This window comes from Hemicordylus capensis, chromosome 3, assembly GCF_027244095.1.
Source record: "Hemicordylus capensis ecotype Gifberg chromosome 3, rHemCap1.1.pri, whole genome shotgun sequence".
In the NCBI taxonomy this organism is placed as follows: domain Eukaryota; kingdom Metazoa; phylum Chordata; class Lepidosauria; order Squamata; family Cordylidae; genus Hemicordylus; species Hemicordylus capensis.
This window is the reverse complement of record NC_069659.1, coordinates 219684724-219709382: the sequence shown is the minus strand read 5'-3', so window position 1 is coordinate 219709382 and position 24659 is coordinate 219684724. Positions and strand designations below refer to the sequence as shown.

General features: G+C 41.4%; 1 protein-coding gene across 1 annotated transcript in view; it reads left to right on the top strand.

Moving 5' to 3' along the window:
• Positions 1-45: 45 nt before the first annotated feature.
• The window catches only part of SHLD2 (shieldin complex subunit 2), a 61316-nt gene continuing 36702 nt past the window's right edge, over positions 46-24659 (top strand). The window contains exon 1 of the mRNA XM_053305253.1: positions 46-211. The gene's annotated coding sequence lies outside the window, so the exon portion shown is untranslated. The remainder of the gene's footprint in view (positions 212-24659) is intronic.

The window sequence follows — 24659 nt, the reverse complement described above, 5'->3', positions numbered from 1 at the left end:
CTCCCTGGCTCAGCTGTGAGGAACGCGACGAATTTCCTTACTATGTTTTCTCCTCGGGCGGCTCTTTTAGAAATACGCATGCGCAGCCAAGAGAAGACGGTTGGGAGGGTTCGAGTGCTTCCTCATTGGGTGCTCGCCTTGTGGTTCCTCCTCCTCCTTTTTTGTTATCAAGCGCGCGGGCAGGGATGGCGGTCTCATGTTTTCGGGACAGGTAAGTCGCGGCATGGCGGGGAAGAACGGGGGAGTCGCGCTTCGGTAATTTTTTTGAGTTTCTCGGGCTTCCCATCCCGCTTTGTTAGAACAAACCCTTGCAGCAAAATCGATACAGTAGACTTAGGCCGCAGTTTCCTTTTCAGTGTCGGAATAATGGTCGTGCACCTCCTATATTGTTCATTGTAGCTCAGCCTGGGTCAGGCCTATCTGTTGTCCTTTATTTTCAAGAGTTACCTGTGGTCCTAGCTCAAGGAATGAATTTGTTACTATCTCATGATATTGGCCCTTAGTAGTCACCTGAAGTGGCACAGAGGGAAATGCTTGACTAACAAGCAGAAAGTTGGCAGTTTGAATACCCGCTGGTGTGTTTCCCAGACTATGGGGAACACCTGGGCAGCAGCGATAGAGGAATGCTGAAAAGCATCATCTCTTACTGTGTGGGAGGAGGCAATGCTAAACCCCTCCTGTGTTCTACCAAAAGAAAACCACAGGGCTCTGCAGGCCCATAGCCAGCCTAAAAATTTTGGGGTGAAATCACAAGAGTGTAGGGGGGTCAGGCTAGTTGGCAACAGCTGAAGAGCCAAGGCTGCCCTCCTATCCCCTTTGCAAGAGCATCAGCCATGCCTATGTACATTCTGTACAAACAGTCTCTCTCTCGCAGAGTCCTAGACAAGAGACACACATCCCAACCCCCTAGCCTCTCGCTTTGCTAGCAGCAGCCAGCTGCTAGAAGCCATCATGTGGGAGGGGGGGAGAACATACATAGGCACACACTGATACACACCTACTCATACTACCTGCCTCACCTGTAAACCCCCCCCATGCATAAAATAATATCAATCAAGTCAAGAAAACAGGTCATTGTATGTACCAAGACAGATACTTGCTTGATATTATTATTAATTATTATTATTATTATTATTATTATTATTTATTGAACATTTTTATACTGCCCAAAACTTGCGTCTGGCCAATTTACAACAAAAAATAACAAAAGTTAAAATATTAGTTAAAACAAATAAATAACAACAAAAATTAAAACATCAATTAAAATAAATGACAGCAAAAAGTTAAAACACAGATTACACATACACCGAGGTTATCCTTGCAAGGACAGCCTCAGTTCTGTGTCCCCATCATACTACAGAACCAGTTCATGGTTCACTTTTGAAAATAAAAGGAGCAAGACTGCAAACATGACTGCACAACACTTTTAATAAGCCGGTGGGCGTTATTACCATTCTCTTCTACTCTAAACTCTCGACCACGGTTGCCCCCTCTTCCTCATCTGCTGGAACTTCCCTGTCCAAGGCTCATTTCTCTGTCCCCTCGCTTCTCTTTGTTTTCTGAACTCTCTTTTCCAAGACTTTTTCTTCTTTCCTCCCACTGTCTCCCACAAAGTTATGTTGGAATTTCCTTCCAGCAAGATATTGATTGCCCAGCTGAAGGGGAGAACTAGTCCCTCCTTCTACATGTTCTGCAGCTCTGTGCCGCAGCTGCAGAGTTTCTCTCCTGCCATCGCTCAGTGCCTTGAACCGGCCTCGCTTGCACTGGCTCTTTGAGCGAGCGTGAGAGGACGAAAGCACAGCCTAGCAGCTGCTTGCTCACTCGGGGGGAATGGGAGGAGCGGCTGGAGCACTGGCACAGCAGGTGGAGAGCTATTCTCCTCCCTCCTCAGCTGAGCTCTTGGTGGTTGCTGGAGAGGAAGAAAAATGTTGTGGGGAGGCAGGTGCACTCCATGCCACCATCTGGCTACGTATCTGGGGCTCTGTGGCCGCCAGGAGTCGAAATCGACTTGACGGCACACTTTACCTTACCTTTAAGGAGACAATATGCTTATTTTATTTATTATTAAATTTATATACCGCCTTTCATTAAAACAATCCCAAGGTGGTTCACACAAAAATTAAAACAAGACTATAAAAATTACACAATTAAAATATTAAGCTAAAATATAAAAACATAGATCTGATTAAAAATATTTAAAATACAAGCTCAAGATAACCATACAAAATACAAAGCAGCAGCAGTAGAGACAATCATATAAAAGCCTGGGTAAAAAGTTATGATTTCACATGCTTTCTAAAAACCTTGATGGAGACAGAGGAGTGAATAGCCATCGAGAGAGCATTAGGCTTGAGCCTGAAATGTTTTGGAGGCCATTATAAAGGTCTCCGAAACATTTTGGCTCTGGGGGCGTTTTGGTGCTTTGGCACCAGCAGGGGTAGTTCTTTAAAGATGGGGGAAGGTGCACTCACCCCTCCCGCCACATTTCCCCTGCCGGCGCTCCATTCTTTTCAAGCCCCTCCGGGCAGCAGCATTCCTCCTTGTCGCCCCGTTGTCCTCATCAGCCGGAAGTAGCGATCATGTGTGTGCCCCCCGTCTGCCGTGCATGCAGGGGCTTGAAAACAATGGAGTGCTGGCAGGGGAAATGCGGTAGGAGGGGTGAGTGCACCCTCCTCCACCCTTAAAGAACTATTGGTGCCGAAGCAACTTCGGGCACATCCCTAGAGAGCATTCCAGAGTCTGGGAGCAGCAACAGAGATTTGTTTGTGATTTATGATTAATGTGCTTATATAGTGATTTAGGCTGTTCAGGGTTGTGTTTATTTATTCAGTTTATGTACCACTTTTCATTAAAATAATCTCAAAGTGGTTTACAATATAATTAAAACAATGCATAATTAAAATACAAGACAAACAAACCCTTTTTCCTCAAAAGTAAAAGTTCCTTTTTCATTTTTGCCTTGCTTTGTTAATGTACCTCTTACCATGTGTGCATAAGATCATGAAAGATATTCCCAGTGATAATGTTCCTGGATTTGGAATTGTATGTATTGCAGAAAGATTTATTGTTCGTTTTAGTACCTTGACATAGCAGTTTCCAAATTATGGTAGTTACTAGGGATGTGCACGGAACTGATTTTGCACTTTGTTTCAAGCTCAAAACAAAAAGCAAATGGCCAAAACATTTCATCAAAATAGTGGTCAACTGGCTGTTTTGACTGAACAAAATTTGAAATGTTGCAAGTTTTTCAGCCATAGGGAACAATGGGAAAATTTGAAATACCCCATTGTTCCTCATGGGTAGCTCCTCCTAGGGACACGAAAGCGTGTTGTGTGGTAGGGCATGATGGGTGCTACCTACCACCCAACTAACAAAAGAAACGGGCATGGGCAATTTTTAACAAATGGTTAACCTTTCCCTCAAGCCCCTGTAGGAGCTACCCATGGGAAATAATGGGGAGTTTTGCGTTTCCGCATTGTTCCTTATGGCTGGAACAAACTGCACTTTGAATGCACACAAACCGCAGTGCATTTTGCAGCCTTGCCTTGGAAAAACACTGCAGAAGCACACACTAAAAGAGAATCTGTCTCTCCCAACACAGAACACATATTTCAAACACAGTCCAGAAATGGCCAAAAAAGACTCACTGACCCAGAATCCCCTGCCAGCCACAGTGCCTGTACTGCAGTAACATCATTGGCACATGTTGCTCTCTCACATATAATTATGACTCCTTATTTTCTAGCAATGCAACAGCTGCTACAGCATCACCCTTACCAGCAAGCATAGCCATAAGCTCAACCGCAATTTCAGCTAAATTTTGACTTGCAACTTGCAATGCAGATTGCAGAACAGTGAGTGAAGTACAAGTTAGTCTCAAGGCCAGGCATGGAGTTTCTAGCAATCGCCAAGAAATATTGCACACACAGAGCTGCCACTGTCCATTTCTCACCACAACACTATCTCACAAACAAAACAAACCACAACTCAAGGAAGGCAGGTACCCAGCTCTGCCTTTGTCAGTCTGAGATCCCACAAAACCACATAGTTATAGCAGCAGTAGCACAGCATATTAGTGCTGAGGGAAAAAACACAAAATCAAATCTGCCTTCCTTCCTCCTCTCCTAATGTATCCTCTTCAAGAGAGGCACAGTATAAGGGCTCTTTGTCTCCAAGTCCCTTTTGAATACATTTTGCAATTCTCTCTTTTTATGTTCCCCTATTCCCTCCCCCCCCCCACCCAAGCCAATGGGGGCACAGTTGCCATGACAACACTTGAGCTGTATGATAAGAAGCCAACCAAGAAACAAGGAGATTGCAAGCCAATCAGAAGCCAGTGCTAGAAAACCAATCAGCAAGGGAAAAACAGGCCTCCAAAATGGCGGTCAGAATGTAAAAACATTTTGATCAAAACAGGGTTGTTTTGTTTCGTGCTCAAGACAGGCCCTTTATTTAAAGGCTATTCTGTTTTGAGCTCAAAACAGCCCATTTCAAGTCCAAAAATTTTGAAGTCTAAATGTTTTGAACATCCCTAGTAGTTACAGAAATGGTTTAGGAAAATCTGATTTTTTTTCAAGATGTGTCTGTTGTGCACAAATTCAGAGATATTTCCAACTATCTTAGAATCAAGATGTTTCGGGATTCATTTATTAAGGAAGTTGAGAGAATAGTGAAATCCATATGTGGCATAATTTAGCAAGTGAAGAAAAGCAATCTTTTCATAATCTCAAGCAAAGAACAACTTATCTTATTGGTATCTATATATGTAGGTTCATTTTTGAAATAATTTGTGCTATAGACAGAATTCTATGTGAAAGACACCACTGACTTTTTGAATTTTGTTGATGATATCCGATTGGATTCCATGCCATTTTGGTTGGTGACTATGAATATTATATCCTTTTATACCAGGGGTGCACAACTCAAATTGTTGTACCTTGAGCAGTATACAAATGTGTCAAATAAATAAATAAATAAATAAATAAATAAATAAATGCTCTGGTGGGCCAGAACCAACCATGGCATGGTATTCTGGGTCCAAGGTCAATTTTCAGTGCATTCGTACATTAAAATTATTAAAATATTAATAGGAGCAATTATTAATTACTTGTGGATCTTTTCCTCTCATCAAGGGACCCACAATTTTAACTAAAGATAAGAAAAAGCCACCTTATAGCGCAGCTGGGAAGTAACTTGCCTAGGGAGCAAGAGGTTGCTGGTTCGAATCCCTGCTGGTATATTTCCCAGACAATGGGAAACACCTATATCGAGCAGCAGCAATATAGGAAGATGCTGAAAGGCATCCCCTCATACTGCACGGGTGATGGCAATGGTAAACCCCTCTTGTATTCTACCAAAGACAATCACAGGGCTCTGTGGTTGCCAGGAGTTGACACTGACTTGATGCCACAACTTTACTTTAATAGCCAGATAATAGGCTCTGTCCCTGCTCGGTCAATAGGCCACCTAGAGTACATTTCAGCCCCAAACAAATAAGTCCTCTGCTCTTCCTAATTTATTTATTTAAAATATTTATATATTGCTGTTTTTCAGGTTGCAATCCTAGGCATGCTTATTTAGGAGAAAGCCTCACAACTTACTCCTGCAGAGTATTCCTGTTGTTGCTGCAGCTGCTGCTGCTCAAGGATCTTCCTAATTGTGCAGGCCTGCTTTATACCAAGGGTACACAACCTTGGCTCTTCAACTCTTGTTGAACTACAACTTCCATCATCCCCTAGTTCAACAAGAGGAAGTTGTAGTTCAACAAGAACCAAGGTTGCATAAAATAAAGCGTGCCGTCAAGTCAATTTTGATTCCTGGCGCCCACAGAGCCCTGTGGTTTTCTTTGGTAGATACAGGAGGGGTTTACCATTGCTTCTCCCATGTAGTATGAGATGATGCCTTTCAGCATCTTCCTATATTGCTGCTGCTCAATATAGGTGTTTCCCATAGTCTGGGAAACCTACCAGCAGGGATTCGAACTGGCAACCTTCTGCTTGTTAGTCAAGCATTTCCCCACTGCGCCACTTCCCCTGCTAATATATTCTACAGGAGGAGTCAATTATTCTACTTGCCGAAACCCTGAATAAATGTGTTACCTGAAATGCACTAATCTTCCAACAAGCTTTCTTTGTGCAATAGCTGAATTGGCACTGAAGAAAAATGTATTTTCATAAATATGTATTACTAATACATATTATCAGTGGGCATTTTAGCACATATTTCCTCTCTTCCACTTCCCCTCCTTTCCTCTCTTCTTTAAAATAGCAAGAGCAGGAGGAAAAGCAGGTAGTCTGTGGGTGTGTCACTAGCATGCCCCCAGAGAAGAGGAAGAGAGGAGAAGGATCAGTGATGGCACACTTCTGGATAAGTGGGTCCATGAGTATGCTGTTGGATATAATAGGGAAGTCTATTTGGCACGTCAAGGTTCTGTGCAATGAGGGGCAAGTTCTGCCACACCATCTGTGGTGCTGGGGGCAGGTTCTTGGGCATGGAGCGAACTCCCAAGTAAGTGTGAATATTCTACAACCTCAGCAATCAAAAACTAGCTTTCTGCCTGTTTGAACTACACTAGGTCTCCACATCATATTGATAAAGAGATGGTCTACGAATTCTATAGTGGAAGCACCTCTCGTTATGATTCCAGGCTAAGACCATTGCTAAAGTACCTTCGTCTTGACCCCTATAGGCCTAACTATCTTTGGCCTTAAGATTAAGCAATGTAGTGTACCTGGAGGCTTGTAATGCTGCCTCTTCTTGACCTTATGTTACCTGTGTGATGTGTTGGCCAGCATGAACTGGATGCATGTACTCTGTACTCCCTGACCTTTTTCTTGCCTGCTGTGGCCTTGTCAGGTGGAACAGTGATATTTACAAGAAGTCTATTCCTACAGTTCTTTGTATCAGGTGCTTGGGCATTGCAACATAAACAGAATTTATTTGGACTAGAAAGAGTAGTATGCACATAATTGAGTATACAGTTGTAGGGGATACTTCTGAACTGTGATCATGAAAAGCAGAAATAATCATGTCCAGCACAGAGTTAGTTGTCTATATAATATCCTGTGGGGCTGCTGCACCCTTCAAAGGCAGTGTAGGGGCTTCACAAAATAGGTTACTGTACAAACAGTTCTGCAAATTTCCCCGGTGTCCTGAATGGGGAAACCTGCGGAACTGCTGCTTACACAACCACACCTATTGCACAGCCCTGACACTGTGTTTGAAGGGCACAGCAGCCCTGCAGTGGAATGTTGCGGAGATGTAAAACTGTCCCGGATTTCAGGCATTATGCTTTGTAGAGAAAGAGAAATATATTTAAGCATGAGGCAGTTGTAGGCTGTACTATAGTTGTGTGCTTTAATTTCAAAAGTAAACATAGTTGTGCTTTGGTTTAATGAAAACTGGGATGGTTTTGCTTTATTTCCTAGGTAACACATTTTATGCATGGGAAGTCGATGGGAGTTTTTTTTTCCTGCTTTGTTTTATCAAAATAATACAATTTAAAAAATAAAAAATGACTAGAACTATTTATATACCACTTTTCTCCCAAAAGCTTGTAATGTACTTTTATATAGAAAAATAAGGAAATGGTTGCTTATCCACAAAGGGCTCACAGTCTAAAAAGAAACACAAGGTCGACACCAGCAGCAGCCACTGGAGGAATGCAATGCTGGAGCTGAATAGGGCCAGTTGCTCTGCCTCTGCTTAATCTAAAGAGAACTTAGCTTATCCCGTGCATAGCATCTGCCTGCTAGGACTTTATTGTTCTCCTTGCCTCCCACTGCAGCCCCTGCTTTATTGCTCACTGTCAGCCACCCCTGTCAGCCACCCGCTTCCCCTTCACTCACTCGCTCAGTGACCGCCCACCTTCGCTCCGCTTATTTCAACAAAGATGTGTTTTGAACGAAGATGCATTGCCACAGCACTGCCTCCACATCAGCCCTGCCGCCGCTGCCCTCCTGTTCCTCCTCGGCAGCAGCTGCCCCTCTGTCCACCGCACAGGCCTCTTCCATGCCTTCTCTCTCCTCACCATTGTCATCATAAGAATTCTCACAAGATGTGCCATGTACCGCGAGATGTGCCATGTTACCAAAACAAAGAATAACCAATCCATGTTTGTTTTAAATGTATAATTAACAGCTTAGCTCTGAGTTCTAATATTGTGAGTCTTGCTGTTAACCCCTTTCCTACACTTTATCACACAGGTTGATTGAAAGCATAGCGAAACTTCCTGGACTTTAATTAGCCACTGACAGGGAGTGAAGTTTTGTTCATGGAACTGGCAGCCTCTGTGACAGCTTTTCCTTCTTAGACTTAATTGAAGCAAGCACATTTTTCAAAATATATGCATGACTGGCCATCATTAAGTGAAAGGCACTCTTTTGAAGACATGTTGCCATAGTTATTTATCTGTAGGTTGACAAAACCATTAATGTAGTTGTTTAAAGTCAAGTAAGCCATATCTGTATGCCATACAGTCAAGTACCTGCTCTTTTAGTGTTTGTGTTTGCCTTTGAGATATTAACAGATTGGTTGGTTAAAAGGGAAGGATAACTTTTTTTGTCTATTGCTTTAATAGCAACTGAGAAGTTTTGGTAGCTACAACTTACAAGTGCATGGATTTAATTTCTCAAGTGAATTGGTTTATGTGGAGATCAACAATTTAAATGAGACTCAAGAAGCAGTATATTGGAGGACGGGATAGAATCTCCTGTTCTAGATCGGATTACACTCCCCCAGAACGAACAGGTATTCAGTTTGGGAGTATCAGTTTGAGGCTATGGTCAGGAGTGCTTTTCATCAGCTTCAGCTGTTACATCCGTTCTGTTTTCCTTGAAGAGAATGACCTCAGAATAGTGGTGCATCAACTGGTAACCTCCATGCTAGACTGTTTCAGTGAGCTCTATAGAGAACTGTCTTTGTATGTAGTCTGGAAACTAGGGGTCACTGTTCCCTCTAAGTCATGCGCATGTGTACACGCTCACACATTTCCTGATGTCTGTTCAGTTAATTTTAGATCCTGCTCAGGTGGAATCAGGAAGTCCCCATTCTGAATGCATGTGCACACACAATGCCTTGATACTGCTGCCCAGAACAAAACTCATTCCTCACAGAGATGAAAAAAATTAGAGAGAACATTGCTGGGGGTGTGCACAGACTGAGGTTCGTGGTCATGTCCGAATTTAGTTGGACTGTGGTTCAGCCCAACCCATGAATCAGTCTGGCGGTTTGAAGGCCAGTGGGTGGCAGGCAGCTTTAAAAGTAAATTTGCAGGTCCTTATTGGCATTACTGCCACTCCAGGCAGCTTTCTGCAGTGGCAGCACTCCCTTCAGTGGCTTGTGCACGGCTGATCAAGCGCAGATCAAGGCTTCCAGACAGACTTCAACCCTCAGGCCAAATTCAGACATGACACAGAACAGAGTTCCCTGGTTCAACTCTCCTCTCTCAAGCGCTTATCTGCCTGAACTCAGATGTAAGGTTCCTGGCTTCCTCTCTGTGGTCTGACTGCAGGGAGGAGGGGGAGCTGGCTGCTGGGCTTCCTCCTTTGATTGATGGACAGCCGAGTCAGCCAATCAGGACGGAGAGAGAGGAATCAATTCCAGTCCCAGGGAAGGTTGCCTCTCAGTGCACACAGGTTTTTCAGTACTCCTGGGAAGGTGGGAATTAGAAGAAGACAGTATGTTTTCTGAGCATATTCATTTGATATCTTCAAGCAACTATCACTATAAAGCTTTGTTGATTGGCTGCATAGCAAATTCTAGTTAATACCAGTAAGATTTCTGTGCAGAAATAAGTATAAATTCTAGCAAAATATTTGTACTGTAGTTTGAACTGAAGATCAGGATCTTGAGACACAGTTTGCTGGTGTGTTGTTGATGTTCTTGCATCAACAGTGAAGTTACTCTATTAACCAAGAGAAAAACGCAAGTTGTTTACTTGCTTATTGGTACAGCTGGTTGTTATGAGTTGCTGCTAAGCTTCATAAGCTCCAAGAATTCATTTTCTCTCATCTGTAATGCCATCTGCATAGTAGGAGATAAGTCTGCTTAGTGTTATCACTAGCGGGGCTGATGTATATGAAGGCCCCCTCCCTAGTCCCATATATTCTGTATTTTTAAATTTATTTATCATATCTGTATACTGCCTGATACGTGCGTCTCTAGGCAGTGTGCACAATTTAAAATACAACATATATAAAACAGAGTAAAATAATTAAAACAATTTTGCAGAATAAAAAGTTAAAACAAACAGTTAAAAATTAATTTAAGTTAAAAGCCTGAGAAAACAGCTGTGTTGAGGGTCTTCCGAAAATCAAACAGAGAAGGAGATGCTCTGATTTTAACATGGAGCATATTCCAAAGCCCCTACTCCCTGTTGCCAGGAAGAAATATCCAGGCCTGTATTTCTCTGGCTTCTTGTATAAAAGACACTAAAAGGTCTGGTCTATTAAAATAACAACTCCCTTAGCAGGATCCCTGTCGAAGTAACTGACCATATCAAATGTGTGTTCTTAAGTTTGGGGATTAGGCATAGATCGGAACTTCTGTTGGTGTACCAATCATGCTGTTGCCAAAGAGAGTCCCTAACTGAGCTCACAAAATTGGTTGCAGGGTTGGTGTTGAAGTCTCCTGGATTTGTAGTGCTGGGGGACTTTAATGTTCACTTTGGAACCAACTTGTCAGAACTGGCTCAGGAGTTCATAGTGGCCATGACAACTATGGGCCTATCCCAAGTGATCTTGGGACCGGTGCACGTTGGTGGTCACACTCTCGATCCGTATTTTTGCTCCGATCAGGATGGTGTTCCATGAGTGGGTACTGCTGTGATTTCCCCATTGTCATGGACAGACCATCATCTGGTTAAGGTTGGACTAACAAGCAGATCCCACCTCTGTAGGGGTGAGGGGCCTATTAGAATGGTCCGCCTGAAAAAGTTGTTGGATCCAATAGGATTCTAAGAAGCTTTGGGAGGATTTAGTGTTAGCTCTGCCGGTGTATTCTATTGATGAAAGCAACAACATTGATAATAAAATTCAGCCATCCCAGGTCCTTGGGAAGGACTCGATGTCTGGATAAAACAAACCAGTCAATAACACCTGTCTGACTGTGTAAATAAATAAATAAATAATATATCCAACCAAATCTGGTAACAGAACTCCAAATAAGGAAGAGTGATTCCTGCTCACCGTATAGAGGAGGGAAATCCAAAGAGAAGGTGATCTTGGACTTAATCCCGAGTTCTTCTGTGAGATGTCAGAGTTGTAGAACCACTGGGAAACAGTGACCATAGTGTGATCCAGTTCAGCTTATATGAGAGTGTTGCATTGCCAAGGAAGTCCAACACAGATATGTTGGGCTTCAGAAGAGGAAATGTCTCAGTGATAAGAGGACTGGTAAAAAGGAAACTGAAAGGGAAAATCAGGAGGGTCAGATCACTCCAGAAAGCATGGAAGTTATTTAAACCCACAATAATAGTAACTCAGTTAGAATGTATACTCAAAAGGAGGAAAGACACCACCAAGTTCAGGACGAAGCCAGTATGTCTAACAAGTAGAGTCAGGAAATCTATAAAAGGGAAGAAGACTTCGTTCAGAAAATGGAAGTGCTGCCTAAATGAAGAGAACAGAAAGGAACATAAACTCTGGCAAAAAAAAAAAAATGCAAGGAGACAATAAGGGATGCAAAGAGAGAGTTTGAGGAGCATGTAACTAGAAGTGTTAAGGGGAATAGCAAAAACTTCTTTAAATATATCAGAAACATAAAACCTGCTAGGGAGGCGGTCGGACCCTTAGATGATCAGGGTGTGAAAGGGATTATTAAGGAGGATAAGGAGATTACTGAGAAGCTGAATGAGTTATTTGCATCTGTAGTGATAAGTCATGGAGCAGCCCCTTCTCTCTCCCAAAGAGTAACAGGAAGTGAACTCTGTCCTGACTGACAGGCTGGTGAACTCCACGAATCGGCCGATCAACACACCAAGTGGGTGTTGACCTAGAGAGCTATGAGGGGGAAGAGAAGGGTTCCTTTGTTAGAAGGGAGCAGGCTGGGGGTGAAAGCAGGACGTATTCCATGGAGGATGGCTGTGGAAGGAACTGCAGATCCTTGAGAGATAGGATTGCAGGAGGCTTGATTCTCATCAGATGGTGGGTGAGTTTTCAAGGAAAATGGGATTTAGTCTAGGGAACAGTTTGTTAGATTTTGCATGAGAAACTTGTTTTGCTTTTGTGTGCTTTGTGAATCCCTGATACTGTTCTGATTTGATTGATTAAGTGCCATCAAGTCGGTGTCAACTCTTAGCTACCACGTAGATAGATTCTCTCCAGGATGATCTTTCTTCAGCTTGGCCTTTAAGGTCTCTCAGTGGTGCATTCCTTGCTGTCATAATCAAGTCCATCATCTTGCTGCTGGTCGTACTCTTCTTCTCTTTCCTTCAACTTTTCCCAGCATTATGGACTTCTCAAGGGAGCTGGGGTTTTGCATAATGTGTCCAAAGTATGATAGTTTGAGCCTGGTCATTTGTGCCTCGAGTGAATATTCTGGATTGATCTGTTCTATGATCCATTTGTTTGTTTTTCCTGGCTGTTCATGGTATCCTCAAAAGTCTTCTCCAGCACCAAAGTTCAAAAGTGTCAATACTTTTTCTGTCTTGCTTCTTCAAAATCCAGCTTTCACATCCATAGAGTGTCACGGGATATACCATTGTCCGAACAATTCTAATCTTTGTGGGTATAGACAAGTCACGGCATCTAAATATCCTTTCCAAGGCCTTCATTGCAACCCTACCAAGTGCTAGTCTGTGACATATTTCTTTGACTGCTGGATCCTTTACTGTTGATGGTCTGTCTGTCCTAAAAGGCAGAAGCTATCTACCACTTCAATGTCTTCATTATCAGTTCTGAGGCTGGTTGCTGTACCTGTTGTCATTAGCTTAATCTTCTTTACATTTAGTCGTAGTCCCATTTTTTCACTGTGCTCCTTGACTTTCATTACTAGAGCTTGCAGATCATCTGCATTCTCAGCTATCAGAGTGGTGTCATCAGTGTAGCACAAGTTATTGATGTTCCTTCCTCCAACTTTAAAGCCACGCTCATCTTCTTCCAATGAGTATATGGCTTCTCTCAGTGTATGTTCAGCATATAAATTGAATAAATAAGGAGAAAGTATATAGCCTTGTTTTACTCCTTTGCTGATCTGGAACCAGTCTGTTTCACCATGTTCCGCCTGGACTGTGGCTTCCTGTCCTGTGTATAGGTTTCTCATGAGAACAATGAGATGTTATGGGATGCCCATTTCCCGAAGGACATTCCATGATTTGAGATGGTCGATGCAATCAAAGGCTTTTCTGTGGCCAATAAAGCACATATTGACTTCTTTCTGGTATTCTTTGGCTTTCTCAATTATCCAGTGTGCATCAGCAATGATGTCTCTTGTTTCTCAGTCTTTTCTGAAACCAGCTTAAACATCTGGCATTTCTCTTTCCACGTAGGGCTCTAATCTGCATTGGATGATCCTGAGCATTATTTTGCTAGCACGTGAGATTAAGGATATTGTGCAATGGTTTGCACAATCCGTTAAGTCTCCTTTCTTTGTTATGGGTATGTAGACTGACCTCTTCCAATCTGTTGGCCACTGTGTCGTTCTCCAGATTTGCTGGCATAGTTTGGTTAGAGCCTTGACTGATTCTTCTTCTGTTGCTGTAAATTTTTAAAGGTGTTTTTGTATTTTATTACACCCATGTTCTTTGCAACTGGGTAACCACGATTTTTGAAGCGTGCTGCCCCAATATCTTCTGGGGTGCTTTTTGAAGTATTCTTGTAACCACTGAGTGTTGCTTTTGTTTACCTGTAACTAAAAGCTGAGAGAGCCTCAGACGGAAGCTGTCTATAGTATTTTGAATAAAGCTCCCCCCCCTGCATTCTACAAGCCTCTTTGAGTGGATTTTTAACTCAGGAAAGGAGAGAAGGGGAAGGGAGTCTCTCTGGTGCAACATCCCTCATATGTTCAGCAATTCTACCAGTTTTCTTGTCACGTGTAAGCTTCTATGTGGAATGTTTTTGTACTTGTCCAATAGCAGAGGAAAGAAAGTTTCCCTGGGATTCTACCCAAGCCCAGAAGTGGGGTCAAACTCTGTTGATAATTGGGTCATGGCGGCAGCCTTAGGTCCTACCAACATTACAGGAAAGTTTTGGAAGAAGCCTCAAAGAGGGGATGATTCAGCATTTTTCTTTCTCTCATGTGGACTTGCTCTGAAACAAAGGTGTGGTAATCCACAACAGCATCTATCTTCACGGCAGAGGATACTGACCATATAGAAATGAGCTTCTCAGGCTTGGAGGCTGAAGAACTGGACCAGTTTGAGGTGTCGAGAGGGTGTTCTAAACTGTCATGAAAAACTAAAAAAATTGCCAGGGCCAGATGGCAGCCACCCAAGAGTTTTGAAGGAACTCAAATGTGAAATTGTTACAGTAGTTAAAAATAGTTACGCTGGTTAGCTTAACTTCTGTGCTGGGTAAACTGATGGAAAGCATACTTAAGGGCAAAATTGTTAAACATATAGAAGAACAGGCCTTGCTGAAGAAGAAACAGCATGGCTTCTCCAAGGATAAGTCTTGCCTTACTAACCTTTTGGAGTTCTTTGAAAGTATCAACAGGCATATGATATAGGTGATCCAGATGACATAGTATCCTTGGACTTCCCAAAAGCTTTTGATAAAGTTCCCCACCAAAGGCTTTTAAGTACACTTAGCACTCATGGGATAAGGGGACAGGTTCATATGTGGATCGGTAACTGGTTGAAGGACAGGAAACAGAGGGTAGGAATAAATTGACAATTTTAACAATGGAGGGAAGTAAGAAGTGGGGTGCCCCATGGATCTGTACTGGGACGAGTGCTCTTTAACATATTCATAAATGATCTAGAAGATGGCAGATTTGCAGATGACACTAAGCTATATAGGGTAGTTAAATCCAAAATATATTGGGAGGAGCTCTCCAAATTGGGTGGGTGATGGATGACAAAATGGCAAGTGTGATTCAGTGTAAGGTGGTGGATATTGGGGGTAGAAAACTCCACACATACACTGATGGGGTCTGAGCTGGCAGTGACTGACCAGGAGAGAGATCTTGAGGTCATAGTGAACAGCTTGTTGAAAGTGTCAACTCAATGAGTAGCAGCTGTGAAAAAGGTGAGTTCCATGCTAGGGATCATGAGGAAGAGGATTGAAAATAAAAATGCTAATATTATGCCCTTATACAAATCTATGATGCAGCCACATTTGGAATACTGTGTATAGTTCTGGGCTTTGTATCTTAAGGACACTATAGAATAGGGGAAAGTTCAGAAGAAGGTAACCAAGATGATCAGTGGCCTGGATCACCTTCCTTATGCTTCAAGGCTACAGCATCTGGGATTTTTTAGTTTGGAAAAGAGGTGACTATGTGAGTATAGATAGAGGTATATGAAATTATGCATGGAGCAGAGAGAGTGGACATAGGGAAATGTTTTCCCCTCGCTCACAACACTAGAACCAGGGCTCATCCCATGAAACTGAAGGTCAGAAAATATAAGACGAACAAAAGGAAGTGCTTTTTCACACAGTGCATAATTAATTTATGGAATTCTATGCCATGGGATGTTGTGATGGCCACTAGCTTGGATGGCTGTAAAGGGGGCTTAGACAAATTCATGGAGAATAGATCCATCAATGATTACTAGTCTGGTGGCTATAGGCCACCTCCAGCCTCAGAGGAAAGAAGCCTCTAAATATCAGTTGCAGGGGAGCAAGAGAAAGGGCATGCCCTCACCTCTTGCCTGTGGGCTTCCCAGAGGCATCTGGTGGGCCAATGTGTGAAAGAGGATGCTGGACTAGATTGGTCTTGGGCCTGATCCAGCAGGGCTGTCCTTATGTTTATTCGTGCTAGTATCTTTTCAGATGTCTGTGCTTTTCCTAATATGTGGTATTTATTTTATTTGAGACTTTGTTGCAGTGATTTTAAGTTTCATGAAAGGGTTTGACCTTTCTAGGTGTACTTCTCTTTTAAAGAATTTTATCATCTTTGAAATTATATTTAATTAATTTATTGGATTTTCTGGGCAGCTTCTGACTAGCACATATGTAAGGTTTGATTGTGATGCAATTGCTGTTTTTGCAGTCCAGCAAACTTCCATCCTACAAGTTAAAATTAAATGGAAAGTCATCTGTTTTCTTGCCAGTTCCATAACTATCTACTCTAGAGCCAGCATGGTGTAGTGGTTAGAGTGCTGGACTAGGACCGCGGAGACCTGAGTTAAATCCCCATTCAGCCATGAAACTAGATGGGTGACTCTGGGCCAGTCGCTTCTCTCTCAGCCAAACCTACTTCACAGGGTTGTTGTGAAAGAGAAACTTAAGTATGTAGTACATCGCTCTGGGCTCCTTGGAGGAAGAGCGGGGTATAAATGTAAAATAATAATAATACCCAAAGTGAGGCACTACCTTGGCGTGGTTGTGGGGCTTGCGTGCTCTGAGGAAGGTGAGAGTTATGCCAGAGGTCCAACCATACTGGACAGGTCTCACCAGAGGAGCCAGACAAAGAGTGCCTCTCCCATCAACAATATGGTGAGACATAACTTTAATAAATCTATACCGGATTGGTCATTGCCTGGGTCAACAAGGACCGCGCCAGGTGCTGGAGTCCCTGGACATCTGATGGCAAGTGGGCTGCAGGACTCAGGATCTTCAGTTGAGCAACCAGGGCTGGAGACTGCAAGGTTACTGGAAGAAATGTCGCTTAGCTGGAAAAAATTACGAAAAACGCCAACAAGGAAATAATGATCTTCTATTACAAGTCTAGTCCAACTAGAAGAGGTTATTTAAAAAGAATTTACCAGATTTGGAAAGAGAAGCATCCAGATACAGAAATAACAGAACAAAGGCTAGCAGACCAGAGAAGATTCATAATAAGAAATAAAATATTCACGGAAGTTGAGCTGGAAGAACTGCAAAGAGCAACACAGGCTCAAGATATGGAAGAAGAATTACCACCAACTGAAGAAGTTGCTCAGGCGCAGGTGGAGGAGGTGTTGGAAATAGAGGTTGCCTCTGTTGCTGAACTGTTTCAAAATCAAAACCAGGCAACCTCCCTTTGCCTTCACCTAAAAAACCTGAATGCCATTTAACAGAAAAGCAACAAGAACTAAAGCAAAAAATAACTGAGCACATGAACCAAACAACCACCAGGGTTTGACTTCCAGCTCTAAAAACAGTTGCCAAAAAACCACTTGCTCAGGCATTTAAAGATGTCAATATTGCACTTGCAGAAATAACAACCAATCATTTGCAAGAAACAAACCAACTAATGTACAGTGCAGCAACAATAACAACACAAGAGCTTGGATATAAGATCAGTGGACCTGTAAGAAAAGAAAGTAGTACATCACTTAAATGGAAGATTACATTAGAAAATAAAATCTCCAGGCTTAGATCAGATGCTAGTAAATTGAAAGATATGAAAGACAAGAAGCTGAAGAATGAAAACACCAAACAGTATCTGATCCAAAAATACCACCTAGATTCAAGGAAAATTAGAGAAGTCCTGGAAATAATAAAGCAGCAAGTAACAGCAGTGTCAAAGAAGATTAGCAGATATGAAGCCAGAACTACACAACACAGGCAGAATCTCCAATTCCAGTCGAATCAGAGACGTTTCTACCAAAGCATAGAAGGAGAAGCTGCAAGAAACATAGAAACACCAAATAAAGAAGAAACAGTGCAATTCTGGGGGAAATTATGGGACAATCCAATAGATTATAATAAAAAAGGCTGGGAGAAAGAGGTCAAAAAATGTAACCAACAAATGCAAGATCTAATAATAACACCAGAATTAATAAGTGAAAGAGCAAAGAAAATTAAAAATTGAACTGCTCCAGGCAATGATGAACTGCATGGCTTTTGGCTTAAACACCCAACAAGCCTTCATAAACAATGATCAAAACAGTTCAATCACATTTTACAAGGAGGTGATATTGAACAATGGCTAACAACTGGGAAAACGCAACTCATCATGAAAGAACCAGCAAAAGGTGCAGTTCCAAGTAATTATAGACCGATAACCTGTTTGCCAACCATGTTCAAATTATTAACTGGAATAACAACAGATGAAGTAATGCAACACTTATTAACTAACAAACAGCTTCCAGTTGAACAGAAAGGAAACTGCCCGAACACCAGAGGCACAAAAGACTAGTGGCTGATTGACAAAATGATTTTAGAAAATTACAAGAGAAGAAAAACAGATCTAAGTGTTGCATGGATTGACTACAAGAAAGCCTTCAAATCATTGCCTCACACATGGATACTAAAATGTTTAGAAACAACTGGTGTCAGCAAAAACATTCAGATATTTATTTATTTTTAAAGCAATGAGCATGTGGAATACACAGTTAACAATCAATGACGAGACACTTGGACAGGTTAGCATTAGAAGAGGTATTTTCCAAGGGGACTCACTATCCCCTCTGTTGTTTGTAATCGCCATGACTCCACTTTCACAAATACTAAACAAAACAGGCCTCGGATACCAAACATCTAAAACATCCAGTCAAATCAACCATCTGCTGTACATGGACGATCTGTAGTTGTATGGAAAGTCCCAGTCAGAAATTGAATCACTGTTAAACACTGTCCGTATATTCAGTAACGATATAGCAATGGAGTTTGGACTAGACAAGTGTGCTGCATTAATAATGAACAGAGGGAAAATAAGAAAAACAGAAGGAATAGAACTGCCCAATGGAAGCAAGATCAAGAACCTAGAAGAGAAAGAACATTACAAATACTTGGGCATTCTCCAGGCTGATAACATCGCACACACTGAAGTTAAAAGAAAAATGGGAAGTGAATACATCAGGAGAGTTAGAAAAATCCTCAAGTCCAAACTCAATGGTGGGAACACCATACAAGCCATAAACACCTGGGCTATACCTGTTATCAGATACACTGCAGGAATAACAGACTGGACCCAGGCAGAGCTAGAGACGCTAGATCATAAGACCAGGAAAATCATGACGATCAATCATGCTCTACACCCCCGCAGTGATGTCGATAGGCTATACCTCCCTCGCAGCTCAGGTGGAAGAGGAATGCTGCAAGTCCATCAAACAGCAGAAGAGGAGAAAAGAGGCATTGCAGAATATTTAAAGGACAGTGAAGAAGATGCACTTCAAATGGTCAATAACGAGAAACTATTCAACACCAATGAAAAAAAGCAGGCCTACAAGAAAGAACAAGCCAAGAACCTGGCAATGGCTTAAGAATGGCAACTTGAAGAAAGAAACCTAGGGTTTAATATCGGCTGCACAAGAACAGGCACTAAGAACAAATGCAATAAGAGCAAAAGTAGAAAAGTCAACAACAAACAGCAAGTGCCGCCTTTGTAAAGAAGCAGATGAAACATTGGACCACCTAATCAGCTGTTGTAAGAAGATTGCACAGATTGACTACAAACAAAGGCATGACAAGGTAGCAGGGATGATACACTTGAACATCTGCAAAAAATACAAGCTACCTGTAGCCAAAAATTGGTGGGACCATAAAATTGAAAAAGTTGTAGAAAATGAAGATGCAAAAATATTGTGGAAATAATTTTATCCAAATACAAACAGACAAACATCTGCCACACAGTACACCAGATATAGCTGTAGTCGAGAAGAAAGAAAAACAAGTGAAAATAATTGACATAGCAATACCAGGGGATAGCAGAATAGAAGAAAAAGAAATAGAAAAAATCACAGAATACAAAGATCTTCAAATTGAAATTGAAAGGCTGTGGCAGAAAAAGACCAAAATAATCCCAGTGGTAACTGGCACCCTAGGTGCAATTCCAAAACAACTTGAAGAGTACCTCAACACCATAGGGGTCACAGAAATCACTATCAGCCAATTACAAAAAGCAACTTTACTGGGAACAGCCTATATTCTGCGGCGATATCTATAATAACCAAAAGTATTGATGATAAAATTCAGCCATCACAGGTCCTTGGGAAGGACTCGATGTCTGGATAAAACAAACCAGTCAATAACATCTGTCTGATGATGTAGACAAGAAATAATAATAAAGCATTATCATTCATTTGTGTAAAAAACAAACAAAAAAAAACCTCTTCTTTGTCTGGATCCAAATTTACACTTACTCAGTTGAAGTCATCCTTTATTCAGTTTTTGACCTTGGCTCATTGTATGATCATTAGGGACTTGCAGAAAACTGTTCAGGAAGAAGAGGATTTGTTTTTGCTTGGACTACTTGGTGAGTACTCCTTAATGGCTGTTGTGCTGTTCAATATTTTTATAAATTACTTGGAGTAGGGAGTAGAAGATAAGAGAGTTGCATATCAAATTTGTAAGCTGGAGGGGATAGCTAACGCCTTAGACAGAATCAAGATTAAATCCCATCTGGACGGCTCAAATACTGGACCAAAGCCATCAAGATGAAGTTCAACAAAGACCAATGTAAAGTTCTGCATTTGGGTAAGAAAAATCAAATGCCCAAGTACAGGATGGGGAAAACTTGTACTGGTAGCAATGCATGTGAAAAGCTCCTAGGTGTTTTAGTGAATAATAAGTTGACTATGAGCCAACAATGTTGGTCCAGCTGTATTACCAGAGACGTAGTGTTTGTATGTAGCACTGTGCTTCCTTGCTGCTGCTATTGCCATGCCACGCAAAAGACTCCTGGGAGTCTTTTGAAACAACGTCGGGGAAGGGGCGGCAGGGAGGTGTCCTGCCGCCCCAATTACTCTACGATTTACAGGCGAAAGATCGGGAAAGCGGCAGGAGGGGTAAGTAAACCCTCCCACTGCTCTTAAAGGGACCCCCCACCCGAACCAGACCGCCCAGGTCCGGACCGGTCCGGAGGCTATTTTAATGGTCTCCGGACTGGTCCAGGCCCATCCCTAATATGGAGTCCCTCAGGGATCCATTCTGTCACCAATGCTTTTTAACATTTACATGAAACCTCTGGGTGAGGTCATCAGGAGATTTGGTGCAGGGTGTTATCAATATGCACCCAAATCGATTTCTCCTGATCATCATCAGGAAATGGCATTCACTCCCTAAATGCCTGCCTATGGGTAGTAATGGGCTAGATAAGGGATAACAAATTGAAGCTGAATCCAAGCAAGACGGAAGTGTTCATTGTGGGGGATAGGAATTTGAAGGATGAGTTAGATCTTCCTGTGCTGGATGGGGTTACACTCCTCCAAAAAGAGCAGGTACGCAGCTTGGGAATGCTCTTGGATCCAGGCCTCACTCTGGTATCTCAGGTGGAGGCTATGGCCAGGAGCGCTTTCAATCAACTTCAGCTGATTCGACAGCTGTGTCCATTCCTTGAAGAGAACTATCTCAAAACAGAGCTGCATCAGCTGGTAACCTCCAGGCTAGACTATTGCAATGCGCTCTACATGGGGCTGCCTTTAAACATAGTTTGGAAACTTCATCTAGTTCAAAATGCAGCAGCTAGATTGGTCTCCAGGGCAACCTGGAGAGACCATATTATGCCTGTTTTAAAACAGTTGCACTGGGTGCCGATATATTTCTGGGCAAAATACAAAGTGCTGGTGATTACATTTAAAGCCCTCAATGGCTTGGGTCTGGGCTACCTTAGAGAGTGCCTTCTTTTGTATGATCCCCATCACACACTGAGGTCGTCTGGAGAGGTCCATCTCCAGTTACTACCAGTAGGTCTGGTGGCGACTCAGGACCTTCTCTGTAGCTGCTCCTGACCTATGGAATGTACTCCTGGCGGATATCCTTAGTTTTTAGGCTCGCTGTTGGCCTTTAAGAGAGCCCTAAAGACTTACTTGTTTTGCCTGGCCTTCCAAGGTTCTTAATAGCTTTTAAGTATTTTAACTGGTTTTAAATTGTGTTAAAATTGTTTTTATATTGTTTTAAAGTAGTGTATTTAAAATGATGTTTATTTTTATGTTTTTTAAACTAGTTGTACACTGCCCAGAGCCTCTGGATGGGGCGGTTTATAAATGTAATAAATAAAGAACAGGGCTTCACTCTCTTAACTTAAAAAAGAAAAGAAAAAAGATGCTTTTCTTCTTGGTAGCTTGAATGCTACAGTAGTAGAAACAATGGGAGTTTTAGCTGCAGAAGCATGTATGTTACCTACCAGTTCTGAATCAATATAGCAGAAGGGGAGGGGTATAAGAAGGAAGAGAAACCTGACACTCAGCCAAGTGCAACCAAAAGAATGGAGAGAACTTTATTAAAAAGAAAACAGGGGGAGCAGGTCTGGTAGCAAGAGAGCAATCTGAATACAGTATCCTAAAGTCAATAATCTCTGATAAAAGACTTGTTAGAACAATTGGATAAGAAGTTCAAAGAGAAGCTAATTGGAAAATAATTCTCAAATAATGTGAACCAAAGTACTTAATGTGTTAGCTAAGAGCCTTTCTTTAGATCAGGGATTCGCAATGTGCGGGTCCCCAGATGTAATTGGACTTCAACTCCCATAATTCCCAACCAAAGGCCACTGGGGGTGGGGATTATGGGAGTTGAAGTCCAAGAACATCTGGGGACCCACACGTTGAGAATCCCTGCTTTAGATGAACCTGTTATTTTAGTCTTCTGTAGTTACAATTGAGGACAGAAGAAAACCCATGAAAAAATCTATTAGCTTGATAAACAGTTAATATTCCACAACTAAAACTTTAATTTTTATACATACTAACTTGGTTGTATGCCCCACTGAACACAATGGGATTTACTTCCAATTGTACATGCATAGGATTGAACTGTATATCTATTTACAACCTGCCCTTCCCCACAAAATGGACCTAATGCAGGTTGCAACTTCACATAAAAGTTAGATAAAACAAAATAGCCAAAAACTTCAGAAAACTGACATAGTAGAAACTTTTAACTGGTTTTGAATACTTTTTGAAAACATCGTGTTTTTATAGCCTTCCTAAAACTGCCTGAGGAGTGAACCAACTGAATCCCCACAGGAAGTCCATAATGATCCTGTTTCTCATAGACAGCTACCAGTGTAACCTTTAACATATGTGGAACAAGTTCTCACCAGAAAATGTAAAAGGACAGGGTGTTCTTTTGGGAGCATTAGTGTATCTTTCTTATTAGAGATTTTGTCTTGCACTGTATCTGGTTTGCCTTACAGCAAGAGTAAACTTCAGTCATTGTTGTTAATGTAAATGCAGTTAAAGTTAATCCACAAGATCAGATTGAAATTTTTTTTCAAAAACATGTGTTCACTACAAATAAAGAACGACTTGCTTTGCTTATTATCAGACTGGTACTGTTAACAGTTAAAACAGCGTGTTCTCTTCTTACATAAACAGTTCCTCTGATTGTTCATTTTAAAAACCGGAAGGAAACCAGTCTGCTGCCATTGATTTGGTGCTCCCATGCTGCTTCTGTCTCAAATGCCACTTACGTATAAGTTAATCTGAGTCAGGAAGAATAGCACAGATCTTTAGATTCACTTCAAGAAAAGGAAAGATACATTTCATAGCTCTTATGAAGGAAATATTACATAAAATTGTAGGCAATATAAATAACAAATTTTTATCTTTAACAGCCCAATTGTATGTCATTACATGTATTAGACCCCATTGACTTTGAATTGGCTTAATTTTATGTCACTCTGGATATAATTGGGGTATTGATAAAACAACTATTGCATTGACCTATAGGTATAAGTTTGTCTTTAAGCAATGGGTAGAGGTAATTTGCTTGACCTAAGTGAAACTTTGCAATGGTTACAATTTTCTACCTCTTCCATTACATTAGGACAGTGTAGATGGCAATTGCCCAAAGGCAAAAACTACAGAAACACAATGTGTACATTAACATTTGAGATGCATAAAACTATATCAGTAAAGATGGTTCAATTTATGGCTGTGAGCAGATGACTAGAATGATGAACAACAAATATAATTGGTTGACTTTTCACTCTTCGCTTTTCAATAAAAAGTTCACTAAAGCGTTTATATAGCAAAAAGATTAAGAAAAAAGAATGAGAAAATGGTTGCCCATCCTAAAGCACTTTAAATGTGCTTTAAATGATAGTTTGTCTTTTTACACTGCTTGCTCAAGCCTTTCTTTACTTTCATGAGCTCTAATAGTTCATAAGAGCAATTATGACAGTTGTAGCTGTAGCTCGTTGCAAAGCATAAAACTTGCTGATGCAGTTAGTCGCATTTTAATAGATCATTGACCCATCAGTAAGACTCTGACCACTTCAGAGATAAAAAGCTACTGTTCCATTGGCCAGGCATAGCTGAACATATTGAGAAATGGTGTAATAATTAACAAGGGTAATCGAAGTGTGCATTTGAATTCTAACTAGTATATCTCAGTTGCAGGTTTTATCTTTAATCATGTTCAACTCTTTTCTTTTTCTTTTTTTACTATATTGCAAGATATAAACATAATGTAAAATATGATTGCCCTATTTCAGAGAAACGCAGATTATTGGGTATTTATTAACAATAAACTTTGTTCTTAACTCTCATGCTTGTTTATCTCTGATTGTTCTTGTGTATATGGTGTTAAAAGCAAACAAAACATTCAAATAAGTGAATGTATTTAACCCTGGGTTCCTGTGCAAGTATCCAAGCATGTCACTTTAGGAACTGCCTGAATAATCCTACCTAA